The sequence below is a fragment of the Myripristis murdjan genome, chromosome 6, assembly GCF_902150065.1.
Source record: "Myripristis murdjan chromosome 6, fMyrMur1.1, whole genome shotgun sequence".
Classification (NCBI taxonomy): domain Eukaryota; kingdom Metazoa; phylum Chordata; class Actinopteri; order Holocentriformes; family Holocentridae; genus Myripristis; species Myripristis murdjan.
In genome coordinates, this window is record NC_043985.1 from 21,480,322 (window position 1) to 21,494,508 (window position 14,187).

Genomic DNA, 14,187 nt, shown 5'->3' on the forward strand with positions numbered 1-14,187 from the left:
GGGCCCCGCCTCCTCCTCGTCTTTCTTCACGTTTCCAGTTACTAGACGGGGGAAGACCCCCTGAACGCTCGGGGCGGGGCGTGAACGGAGACCGACATGCACGCAGGCACGCACACGCGCACAAATACACACACACACACACACACACACACACACACACACACACACACACACACACACACACACACACACACACACTTCGAATTTAACAATTTTAATAAGCTTCCAGGAAGACCTTACTAAAAAAAAAAAAAAAAAAAAAAAAATCCTGTAATAACTTTATGAACTTGTAGTGTGTTAGTGTTAGATCTCAGTTGTCAGTTTACAGTGCTTAATGTTTTTTTGTTTGTTTATTTGTTTTGTTTTGTTTTGTTTTTTGTGTTGATACAATCCAAAAATTCTGTTGTATAATTTCTGGATCTAGCTGCATCATATTGTTTTATCTGTGTATTATCCCCCTAAAGAAAAAAAAAAAAATCCCATTTACCCCTATAAAAAGCTTGGTGTTGGAACAGGAGAATAATAGTAAAGGCATTCCCACACTGTAACAAAAACGGTGCAAAACACTTTATTGCTGCAAGCGTCTGGTCAGATGCCTTGAAGAACGCCTCTCGCCAAAACCTTGGAACAACAGCCTAAAGATTTTTTACATAGTTTTTGAATAGTGTAATAGAGCAATATGGAATAGCGGCCCTCTAAAATTAGGATTACTAGTTCTTTCACCCGAGGGGAAAGTTTCAAATATTCCCCCAGGCAGATCATACATCATTTATAACTTTGATTAAAACCAGTCAGTCATCTGCTGCCTTTGTAGAGCAGTGCGAGCAGACGGAAGATCCTGAGCATCTTTGTGATGAAGAGTAATCTGCTTACTGATGAAGGGTCGCTCGATCTGCTTATCCACCATCCTTCTGTTAAATCTGCTCTCCAAAACCACTAGTTTGGTGGCAATACGTCCGCTCACATTTGCCTGCCTCTTTCCAAGGAGATACTGAGTTTTTTGAGTGCCATTGTAGATTATGCAACACTAGTTTTGATCAGTTCTGTTGAATGTGATGGAGTGAGGCCTAAGTTCCTGTAAACCTACAGTGCAGGCTTACTGGAACTGACAAAACCAACCCAAAGGCCCAGAGGTTTGAAGTCCAAACATGTGGGAGGAGGAGGAGGAGGGGGGGTCTTCACATAGTAACACATTCCTGAGCACCTTCTCATAATTTAGGAGAGGGGTGACTCAGTGTGTTGAGCTGAACAATGGGATGAGTCACGAGGAGGGGGTCACCGCTGGCAGACAGGACACTCCCTCCAGAGACCACCACACTCCACCTCTCACCATGCAGGAAACAGATGTGTGTTTATGTGTGTGTGTGTGAGAGAGAGAGAGCGAGCACTCCAGAAACCATGAACCAAAAGTCAGTGCAACACTAACTATCACAAGAGCCATTTTTATAATTTTATCTTTACGCAGCCATGAGACATTCCAATTCTTTTCCTATTGCATAACTAAAAATAATACATCTGATGTTACCTCAACTTTTGGCTCCGCTGATAGAAATAATCTGTCTGACTAAAACAAACACTTCAATTGCTGTCTAAACTCAGGCTTATTTTTTTTTATTTTTTTTTTCCGGGTTAAAACATATATCACAAATAGGAGAGAGTACTTCCTGATTGCCATGGTAACAGGTCTGTGTATGTGGAGCAACTTCTCTTGTGATCAACCGAGATACTTTACATCTGTCTGTGGTTTCCGCTTCAGGGTAATCAGTTGGGGTTTCAGGGAAGTTTGCTTTTTCCCTCTTCCTAACCACAACTGAAATATATAGAGATTCAGGGTGATCGTTACATCACAGAGACACACCCACTGAGCCGCTCAAACTGAAAAAGTGAAAACCCCCCCTTTACTGTTCTAGAAAAATTCCTCTCTGTGTTCATAGGTGCATTTACCTTGTAGTTTACATACTGGACATGGTTATGACAAGACCTGAGAGATACGGACAAAATCAAACATCACAACATCTTTGGCCTACTACCACAATGCTGTCTGTGGAGATATTGTATAAATAGCTATTGGTGTTTTCTTAAGATATTTACATGCAAGTGATTTTTGAGAAACAATCATTAGTAATGTGGATATGATAACCAAACCAAAGCAAATGATAGAAGAGTCGGTATGTAATGCAGCCGTTAAACTCGGGAAAAGACAACGCTACAATGTGCCATCATGTCCCTCAACTGACCTGTATGGTGACACGCGACAAAATAGTGACATACTCCATTGCCACTGTCAGCGCTGTATATATCCTTGGCTGTAAATAAAGGCTAGTTGGCTGAGGGGACGGGACAGGACGGTGGAGGTCATGTTGTTGCCTTACCACCCTCCTTCCTCTGTGTATATGTGGGTTTCCTTACTGGATATTACTGCCTGGACAGCTTTACTACTCCCTCCTCTCTGCGTTGCACTGCTTATCCAATCGCCTGGTTGGAGGGTCTAATATCTGAGACAGATGTTTCTGTTGTTGTCCTAGGTTTTCCCACAGATCTTGGGGGTGTATGTTTGCATGTAAAACCCCCCTTGTGTCTTCTTTGTAAGACCCCCAAGGGCCTCCACTTTAAACAGGATATGGCAGTTATCTGAAAAACATGGCGACGTGCGTGTCTTCCTGTAAGTCAGGGCAGGTCTTACAACACATAATGGTGAAGCTGTTGAGGCAACTTTTCCGGGGCTATTCTGAAGAAAAACACTGATATTTATTTATTTATTTTTTACATGAATTTAAGACCTCAGGGTGGCTGTACACTTGTACTTTGTTATTCCATCATTGCATTAAAGTAAAACCAAATTAAGAGCCTTTAATAAATAGATTATCATTCATTTTTTATGATGACAGTAGCAAAATATAGAGAAGGAATAGCAGTCAAAAGAAGAAAATTATTACTTCATTGCTTTGCTGAGACCCTGGATTCATGTTCACATTCAGACTGCTATAGGAAATGAGTCAGTTTTAAATAATTGCACGTAATTGTATTGTAAATAAACAGCCCCCCACCCCAAGACTGGTGTGTGACCTACTTCTGAGTTTCTGTGGGCTTGCACCAGCAGCACACCCACGGTATGCAAAAGCGGTGTGTGTCTGAGTGTTTTTCTGTTCATTCAGAGCACTGTGCTCCCTCCACACAGAATCAATAAGGCAAAATGCTTGCATGATAGTGAAATATTTGTGAATTGCCTCTCTTCTGCATCAAGCCACCATTTTGTTCCCTCTTTCACTTTGCCTCGATTCGTCCAAAACAGAGCTAATACATTCTTTCCACTATTTTCTCTTTCCCTCATGTCTGACACAGCAACAGTTAGGGCATGCAACCTCAACAGACTGGTGGAGCAACCGCAAGATAAAACTCTGTACTCTAGTAATATTCCACATTTGTGACAGATGTGTTTTGGAAGAAATTGCCAACGAGGTCACCGTGAGTGTGTGTGTGTGTGTGTATGTGTGCGTTTTATGAGTTTACGTGTGTACATGCATGTGGGTTTACACATCTGTGAGGGTGTGTGCAGGCTGTTTGCATGTCTTTAATAAAACTTGGTGATTTTTTAATAAAGCTTGGGCGACACTCCCACTATCAGCCTGTCTGTCTCCCAGAATGTGTTCACCAGTTCCTGGGGTACAATGTATTACTTTCTGCTTCTCCTGCCCTCTCTCTCTCTCTCTCTCTCTCTCTCTCTCTCTCTCTCTCTCTCTCTCTCCCTGCGAGTGTGCAGCCAAAGTTCAGCTAATTCAATCATTGCTGGATGACTCACACCATGTCTGTCCCTCTCTGCACAGACGCACAGAAACACACACATATGCATACACACACATGCACACACACACCATGGTGCCTTGCTGAATGAGGTTTGCGAGGCCAGTGCTGCGTCAGCCTCTCAGCGCACTTGTGAAATGATCTGTTGTTTCTGAGATCCATTTCCCACTCAAACTCTTTCTCTCTCTCCCTGTTGTTTCTATCAGCTGATTTTGCTGATTTTGTGTCACTCTCTTATTTTGCCATTCTATTGCTCTTTCTATTCTATTGTGTTTTTTTTTTTTTTTTTTATCATGGACAATTATTCCTCCCGCTTGTCACCACTTCTATTTTTTTTTACCATTAACCTTGACATTGCCCCAAGCAGAATAACATATCAAATCACAACCAAATACGGGGCAACAATAATTTCTGACACTCCTCCTACTTCTTTTTCAGGGGTGTCCCTCTCTGATTCTTTGTATTTCAACCAACCCAGAGAAATACCTTAGAAATGTGCCAAACTCATCACTAATTGTATTGTTTCCTGTAATACTATAGATATATTTTACTCTTATCCGCCTGGTACAGTGTCACTAGACATTCCTGTCACTCATACTGGGTGAATATCACTGTAAATCCACTCTGCTCACATGAAAACAGATTCACTCAAAGCCATAGTACACCAGTCAAATTACAGGCCACATGCCATTTGCTTTTATTGCAAGCATTCCTGTGTGAGTGGATGTCTGTGTGAGTCCACGTGCGTGTTTGCATGTGTTTGCATGTCATGCGTATGAGCACATGCAAAGATCAAGGTAATATAACTGCAAGCCTCAGAGGCTGTCATTACTGGTCAAGCCACCCAGATTTACTGAGCTCTCCAGAGCCGCTCCACTTAGCCTAATGACTGCCAATAGGAATCAGCGCAGATGGCTCCATTACAGCACAGTAAAGTTACACAAACCACAGAGTTAGACCAAAGTTAGAGCTAGTGCTGCCCAGTATACATCATATCTCTTTTATCACACACAAGTGGCTGCTTATGAATCTTTATTGTTTCACCTTTTAGAGGAGAATACTGTATTATATAGTCTACTATATAATACTAACCATTGCATGTGTACACACATTCATAAATGCCAGTTCTCAGAGGCGGAAGTGACCAATTACATTTACTCATGTTGCTGTAATTGAGTAGCTTTTCTGTGTACTTGTAATTTTTTTAAAAAGTCAGACATGTCACTTTTACATAAGTACATTTATGCTTGAGCATTGCTCACTACATTTTAAACCAAATGATCGGTGACAGATAGTGGAACCTTTCACAATGAACGGCTAGTCAGCAAAGATGGGAAGAGGAATCTAGTTCTCCCTTGTTGGTTCTTGTTTTTGTCATTTCCAAATTTCAACTAGAAGGTGAACAATGAAAGGTTGCAGATGACCACACCTAACACAGTTATTGTTCTGAAAAAGTAACTTTTTCTCCAAGTACATTTTAAATTAACTACTTTTTGATTTTTCTTAAGTGCAGCAGTACTTCTACTTCTGCTTGAGTAAAGCAGTAGCAAACTAACAGTGCTTCTACATAAATAGCAAGTACTTTCCACTCCTGCTAGTTCTCCTTCACACCACATAGAATGACTTTGACATTAGTTAACAATAAACTGTACAGGAGCAAAAAGAGAAACGAGGTCAAACGTGGGAGGTGAGCAGGCGTGAGCGAATCCCTAGGAGAGGCAGGGAACATAATGGAGAGCTATCTATCTGTCTGTCCCTCTGTCTCTCCATCCGTCCGCCTGTCTGTGTGTTTGTGTGAATAAGCTGAATAAGCAGGATTTCCAACATAGAGAGCAGGAAGGCCCTTCCAAAAACACACGCACACGCCATGACCGGCGGAAGTCAAGGTCAGTGTGACAACTGAGTGTGTGTGCGTGAGAGGGGGAGAGAGAGAGGCAGAGGGGAGATCTCTACTTGTCTTGCCCAGTGCGTCATAATCTCTCCCATTCTGTCATTAGGGGGGTGGGAGGGGAGTGGGGTTACAAAGTGTGCTTGTATTGTTAAGTGGGAATAAAGAGTGACCACATCTCTATCAGCTGGATGAACAGACCCCCCATTTGTAGGACGTACAGCACTCAGCGTGCTGATATGAGATATAGTGACCCTTAGGGAGCAGATGTTCTCTGTTTCTATGGGTAGGGTATCTGTCGACTATGTGTATGTGTTACACTGACATGGTTTAAGTTGTTAATCCTTTAAAAGCATCTAGAACACTGAACAAGGTTAGTGAAGCATTAAGAACAATACTGCAGTGCAGTTTAACCTATTCTGTCTGTCTTTTCCACCCTCCGCGACAGAAAATAATGCCCCTTCTCTCGTTACTGTATTTCCAGTGCATGTGATATATATTGCATGAAATGAACAGTATCTGATATACAAACAGAAACCTATACTCACACACAGCGAGATTTGGGAAGTGCCAGTGTGATGTCCTGCCAATCAGTTTGGCCAATGCAAATCCAGCCTTTGTAATGTTATCAGAACGGGAAGGAAAACAATAGATGGACTGCAGATGGGGCAGCCTTGGTTTATCCATGCCAAGGCTTTGTTGCACACACTCTGCTATGGGCCTACTGGCAGGCACTGCACTGCCACAAACAGATGCACACACACGCACACATAAACATGTGCACACAATGTACACACTCAATCACATTATTAATCAGCCACTCAGCTCCACCCCTCCCAATGCTTTGCCCCAAGACTTATTGCCAAGGTAACCGCCAGCACTCAGTGCTCTCAGAAGGTGAATGAACACACACACACACACACACACAAACCACACACAAACCACACACAATGGCTGTTCTTTCCTCTGCATCGTTATGTACTACAGACGCACAAAGAGAAATGCCCCTAATCACTCATAACCAGGCAGCTAATGGAAAACCAAAGTTCTTTCACAGTGACAGTTCAAGAGTCAGACAAATTGTGGCCAAATCTGTGTGAACCCGATCATGTTCTCACACAGAGTGAGGGTAATTCTGGTCGTTCTCCACAAATATGTTTCTCTCCACATAAAATGTAAGTTGTTTTTTCCATCAGCAGAGAGTACAACTCGAGCCAGCACTTTTCCATTTTTTTTTTTTTTTTATCTGCACCCGACAAATCCAGTGTGCAAGAGCTGAGGTGGCGACCAGAGAGGAGAGAGGCGAGGAGGAAGCTTGTGTTGTTTTCCCTACCTGATAACCTTCCATCCTCTGTCCCTCTGTAGTCCGACCTGTCAGATGCCGTTTCCTGCAATTCTGAATCCTGATGGGAACATCGGGAAGGGAACACAAAGGGATACTGTCAGTCACTGGAAGGTCATCGCTGAATAACAAACACATTAATTTAATGGATACATCCAGTTCCAAGTCAATAAGCACATGCTGCATGACATGGAATAAAGCACGACTTAATTATATTACAATTTAAAGTGAGAGCTCTTAATACACAGGATTTTTTAAAGTAAAAAAGTCCAGTATGACAACAGACTTTTTTAATTCCATTGTGTTGTTGATTCATACAAAAATACTTGATGGTGTTACATATAAGTCTATAATTAGGGATATAATTGGGGATAACTCCCACATAAACTCAGTTTTAGAAACATTTTTGGTAAAGTAATGCTGCATTTCAAGCCAGTGTAGACCATTGTACATTATATGGAATAGATGTAGGCCTAAGTTAAGGATTTTCCAATATAAGTGTGGCTAGTTGTTATTACAGTCATTATAGTCATCATATGCTAGCATTCAGAGTTGATGACCTTTTTTAAGTTGTTGCTAAATTAACATACGCAACATAACAAGACATTCTTATGTTTGGACAGGAAAAGGTTTTGAATACATGCCGAATAGATGTATTGAGATTAGATGGTTGGACTGATGTACAGGAGCAGTTTGAGGCCAGTGTTAGGGCCGATAGTCAGATAATTGCTGATTGTCGTATGGCAGAAGAATGTGTGTGTTCTTTGCTACGCTGTTCAAACCAGCCCCGCTATTTGCCTAATAACAGTGTTCAGGATTCAGTACAATTGTGCGTGCCTGTGTCTGTGCCTGTGCGTGATTATTTATGGTTGGAGATGCTTTCATGTGCCGCATGGTCTTTGTGCCAGTGTGTTACTGCACCGAGAGCTCAGATATGACAGTAGTTTCTACTCTAGATAAAGCAAGTGGCCCATAAACACATCCGCTTCTGAGGAACAGGTCAGAGATAAACATGACAATGGCACTGTCACACATAGCTTACCAGCATACCCACACCCACACCCACACACAACCACACCCACACCCACACACAACCACACACACACACACACACACACACACACACACACACACACACACACACACACACACACAAAGTTAAAGGCTCGGGTCACAGCAGATCAAAGCTACATCTGTCGTGCTGGATAGCTTAACAAAAACACTTAGATTAGAAGAATTAAACACTACAATGATTTACTGGACAGTCACAAAATAGCTGAATAAAAAACTGCTCTTAGTCACCTGTTAGTCATGCTCACATTCCTCACATTCCTACTCATGCCTTTATTGACTTTGTTCCTTTTTTTTTTTTTTTTTTTTTTTTTTTTTTTTTACAATGTTATCATTCAATATGCCTTAAAATGCCAGTGTGTTTACATTCAATCCGTTGAGCTCTACAACAGATCTGCTTTGAGGTCAGGGATCATAAGGCTTTCCATTCTATTCAATTTTATTTGTATGGCTTTAAATCACAACAAAGGTTATCTGAAGGCACTTTACAGAGGCCCAACAGATATTGGCTCATCCCATGAATCAGAATCTCTCCCATGAGCAAGCACATGGCTTGTGTATGGTTTGTGATTGCTCAGCTGATGAGAAATGGAGAGAAAGGGTCAATACACAGGCTTAGTCAGTCTTCTCTGAATCGCTCTGGAGATCACAGCTCGGTGAGGAAGCATACGGGGTATTACACATCATTATTCGTGTTGCCAAACTCGACATTGTGAAACTTCTTTCCTGTTTCCTTTGAAAGTTCAAAATGTTCAAAACCTTAAGCATTCAGACAAATTGCCTATAAAGAAACACACTTGACGATACAGTAGTGGCCTGGGGGAGTGGTGGTGGGGGAAGGGAAGGGAAGGCTGCACACAATTCACCGCCTTACATCTGGGAGTTGTCCACTACAACTATAGTATTGTGCTGCTGGCCTGTGAGCGGCTCCACTCCAGTTGTATTGTGGAGGTCACAACCTCATTCGTGGGCACTTTGACAGTAATTGTTAAAGAAGTTAGATGTTACAATTGCCCCAATGTTTCAGCCAGTCTGGTGATTTAAACCTCTCATCACTGGCTTGCATCTCATGCCATTACACTATCACTGTGCACAGGCCATGATATAACACAAAGACCCTCACTAAAAGAGACAATAGCAATGACACACTTTTTTTTATTTACACCATTTAAAAAAACACAAATCAACATGTCCTCTGTCTTAAAACAGTGCACTATACAGATGTATGCACATCTGCAGATGAAATGTCTCCCTTCGGGTTAAGTTCTCAGCATTTGTAAATGTCAGCTTTCCTCTAAAAATGTGTCCTCGCCTGTCCTCGCCTGTCCTCACATTCTCCTGCTGTTCCGATTGCTGATCAGCATTATTGATTAGCCTGTAGGCACAGCTCACATAATGTCACCTTCATCTTGGAATGAAGAAAAAAGACAGGCTTTTTCTCTCTGTACATTTTTCTTATTCAAAAAATATTGCTCAAGACTGACAAGGGTGACATCGCTAAAAAAGAAAGGCACAAAGGAACAAACACAAGCACAGAAGCATGTGCACACACACATGCACAAACAGAGATACGTCTAGAGTCTGTAGAGAGAGATCAAGGAACCAGATCGTGTTGAACAAGAGCTCATGACACACTATCACTGACATCTTATCCACAGTTACTGAGCTCACTGACCGCAGAAAGTGGGTGTGAGTGTGCACATGTGCATTTTGAATTTAAGGGCTTTACACCTGATTGATGCGAGGATCTAGCCGCACAGTCTGTTGTGAAATGGCTTAATTAAATTCTGACAGAAAGAGATAAGCTCAGAATCAAAGCATATACTCACAGTGTAAATTATTTTATTTTGGTTCTACACCCCTCTTGTGGTGACACAGTGTATTACATTAAAGCCCTAATCAACTAAGTAGCTCTTGTGTAAAAAAAAAAAAAAAAAAAAAAAAAAAAAAAAAATTAAAAAACGTCAGCCAACCAAATTAAATTATCACAATGTAAAATGAGGTAGCTACCATTCTAATAATATGATACCCAGTCTCACAATATCATTGCTTTCATAATAAGAATTAGTGTGCTAATTATAATTTAAGGCGTCATTTCATCAAAATTTAATACATAGCATATTGTACATTTTAGTTATGGAAAACTGAGCATTTTGTAACATACTTTTCCCAAAATAGATGTAGTGTTGTGGTTGTTTTTATCTCTAATTTTTATCTCTGGCCTCAACATTTATCTGGTCCTACTGGTCCAGCCTGCTTACCTTGGGCTGTCTGATTATAATAGAGGGCCTGGGAATTTGAGGGTACTTGTGTCCCAGCTCGGGACTGAACTCCACCTCCAGGTCATCATCCTCTGAGCTTTGGGAGAGACTATGGCAGGCCACAGGTGACTCAAAGCACGGGTCATCCTCTGTGTCCTGCAGGTGACAGTTAGAGTTGGTACCGTTAAGGTTTCTGGTTTTGGTGGAGGCTGAGGAGATACAGCTGACAGGTCTCTGATGTTGCTTGTCCCCAAGGGTGCCTGACTGGGCTTCTGGCTGGGAAATAACTGGGTCAGCTACTGGATGTCCTTTGTCACCTCTGCTGCGTCTGGAGCTGTTTAGCTCCTGAGAGGGTGTTGATTCAGTGGTGACATCAGAAGGATTACCGAAACAGTGGCGCAGAGATGAGCAAGGTAGTTCATGCATACTGACAGACTGAACAGCAGTCAAGACAGAGAGTAAAACAAATCCTAATTTTACATCCGGCATCCGGCAGATCAGGTGGTTCCCACCTAACAGTTGGTCCAGAGACGTTCCTTATACATTGTCAAACCCTGGGATGGAGTCTGGGGAATAATTATAAGAAGTATAATTATACCCTATGGGTGGGAAAACAGTGAGTTCTCTGAAACTGTATGTAACTCTGTCCAGTCTTGTGAAGTGCTGTATGAAATAAAAATCTCTCTTCATGCAGGAAGGACATTCATAGCTGTAGACATAGCTGCCTACCGTAGGGTCCATTTTGGTGTGGGCCTTCTTGTTATATTACAGATCCATTACTTGTCCATGCGGGCGCTGCGACACAGGATTCTTCGTGTCAAAAAAAGTGGAATCCCATACTCAGGCTTAAAAGTTCAGATGGTGTCGGGCAGTCCCTTGGTCAGTAGGTCGTCCTGTCATCGCATCATTTGCTCTGTCCCTCTCTCCTGCTGTTTGGGTGTCTCTTTCTCTCTCAGATCACAGCTCTCCAGCCAAGTTACCTCTGAGCAGCTTCAACCTCTCTCGCTCTCTCTGAGGTGACACACAGGTGAGGGCCACTTTCCTCAGTCGCTCACAGCCTTGTGTCTGCCTGCCTGACAATCTGCATGTGTATAGGTGTCTCAGGGGGCTTGTGTGTGTGTGCACGCATGCATGTGTGGTGCTCGGTGTCTCGTTACTTGAACAGGTAGTCCCTGGTCTGTTGTGACTTTGGAGATTGGGGTCGGGGCCACATTGGTCCAACAGAGCTCTGGTTACCATCTGATTCAGGGTCAGCTACTATTACATTTGCCCAACACTTCAGCACTATTAATTAATGAACACATCTGATCACAGACCCGTTGCCAGAATATAAAGGTTAGTGGGGTGTTACAGATGGTTGAATATGAGAGCTCAAGTTACAGGTAAGCACTGTAAGCGATAGGCTTCAGGTGAGAAAGAGAAAGGAGGGAGAGAGAGAGAAAGAGAGAGAGGGAGAGGGGGAGAGAGAGAGAGAGAGAGAGAGAGAGAGAGAGAGAGAGAGAGAGAAAGAGAGGAAGAGAGAGATGGTTGGCATCCCTGGCCACAGAATGCACGAGACAGGAGAAACCCAGGTCAACCGCTCTTGGGTGGCTGCTACTTAAATATTCATACAACTGCATGAAGCAGGCTTTTATCAGTTGCTCATCCAGCCTATTCTAGCAGTGACTATTCTTTGTGTTTTTCATACATATTTTTCTATAACAAAGAGCATCTTACTTCTATTTGGTTTGGGTTTAGCTTTGGCTTGTAATCCTTAGCTTGTAGAACTACATGCCCTATTCTGTCATCAAACATATTTATTATCTATTATAATAAAAAAAAAAACCCTATTCATTTTTTGGAACATGAGACACCACGCACACAAATCTGCTATGACGGAAAATACACAGACCCCATCTATATTTTTGTGCCATCCCTCTTTCTCTGTGTACTCACAAATAGTTCTCGTTAAGCAGCTTTGTGCTGTGGGTGTGGCACACCCCGACAAACTGAACAAAGGTGTGACAATGAAACATGCATGAGGCCTTTTGTTTGTGGATGTAAACAGAGCTATAGCTGTCACTCACTATTTAAAGGCTTAAAGGGACAGTATAGTCACATGAAAAAATGCATGTTATTTATTTATTTATTTATTTATTCATTTTATTTAATCTTCAACACTATCATATTAGGTGTATGTGTGTACTTCATCTGCTATAATTTGATCATGTTGTTAGAATACGAAGAGGCCATTAGATTTATAGTATGAGGACAGAACCTCATAAGCTTGATAAAGACATTCACTTTGTGTGAAAGCACCCTGAAAGTAATTACATCTTACAAGGAGCAGAGCAGTTAATGGTCATATCTGAGAGAAACTGTGGACCTTGTTAAGACAGTAATACATTTATCGACACCTAAGGAGGGACATAATGGACATAAATGGTAATAGGGCCTTGCAGATTTACCATGTAGCCCTTTGGTGGTGATTTAAATATACTAACAATCTGGCCATAGGACCAGACTGTGTTCGACTGAGTATAACTTAACGGCACATTGGTGCAGTAAGCTCAGTGATGGCTTGAATAATTACAGTTGTACAATGACAGGAACCTTTAACAGAAGGGGAATTACAGAACGTATATTGACTGCAAACAATATCTGCAACCTACTTCAGATTCAGATTCAGGAAAGGATCCCAACATTCAATAAAAATCCAGAACAACATAAAACAATGAAAACAGACAACAGACAGTCCTCAGTCTAAAACAAACAAAAGTGTAAGCACAATATTCAAAACAGCAGTAATGTTTCATAGCTTACAGTTAAACAAATGCACAAGCGTAAAATGTTGAATGCAACAGTAGCTATAACAATGCAACTAAGATATGTGTGGGAAATCTTGTATCTTTTTACACAAAAAATGCAATTACGTGCCTTAGAGGATCTATTAAGGGCAATGTGAGACCTAAACAATGCCACTAATAACGAGAGGAAAAAAAATAATGTCAAGCATTGTGTCTTACCGTGCAAATTTAAGGCCTTAAATTAGCTCAGTAAATTCACAATTATATTCAAGCATAACACTCTTGTGTCACTTTTGTTCCGCTCCCTGCTTCTGATAGCCTATATTGCATGATAGCTGTATAATAGTAATGGCTTAGACATTAACCCATATGGCTTTTATTATACCCATTAGCTCCAACTATTCACACCCTGCCATGAAGCAGAAAACTGGCTGACCTCTTTTATTTGTGATATTCCATTGAGCCCCAGAGGAGAAACACATCTTTGCTTACCCTCCTCCATAAGTGGGCCAAAGCTCAGGGTTTGACAACCCCAAACAGCTGATGGGCATTCACAGCCTTGCTCATGGACACTTCAAAAAAGGCAGGCTGCTGAGAACCTGGGCGAGTCTCCCAGGTGAAGGACAAACTCCCTACCCATCAAGCCACCCACAGTACCTTCAGTCATGTTCACTGGACCAAGTTGCATGAATTAAGGTGGACTTCAGCTGAATGAACAAGGCAGAGCTTGGCTTCCCTCTGGTGGCGAAGGAAGACATGGTCCGGACATGCTGCAATAACTACACGAGTGAAGATTCAACGAGCGCCTTTGAAAAAAGCCAGCGCTCTCAGCGATCTCATTCACAAAACATATTTGTTACATAGCCGTTGCGGGTAGTATGTGAATTTATGATGATGATGATGATGATGATGATGATTACGTTTAAAAACTTCAGATCGCCATTACCAATGCATCCTCTTTGATTTATCAATAGGCTATGAAAGCGTGAAACTGTGTCATGTTTTAGGAAAACAACCAAGTATAATTCGAGCGTAGAG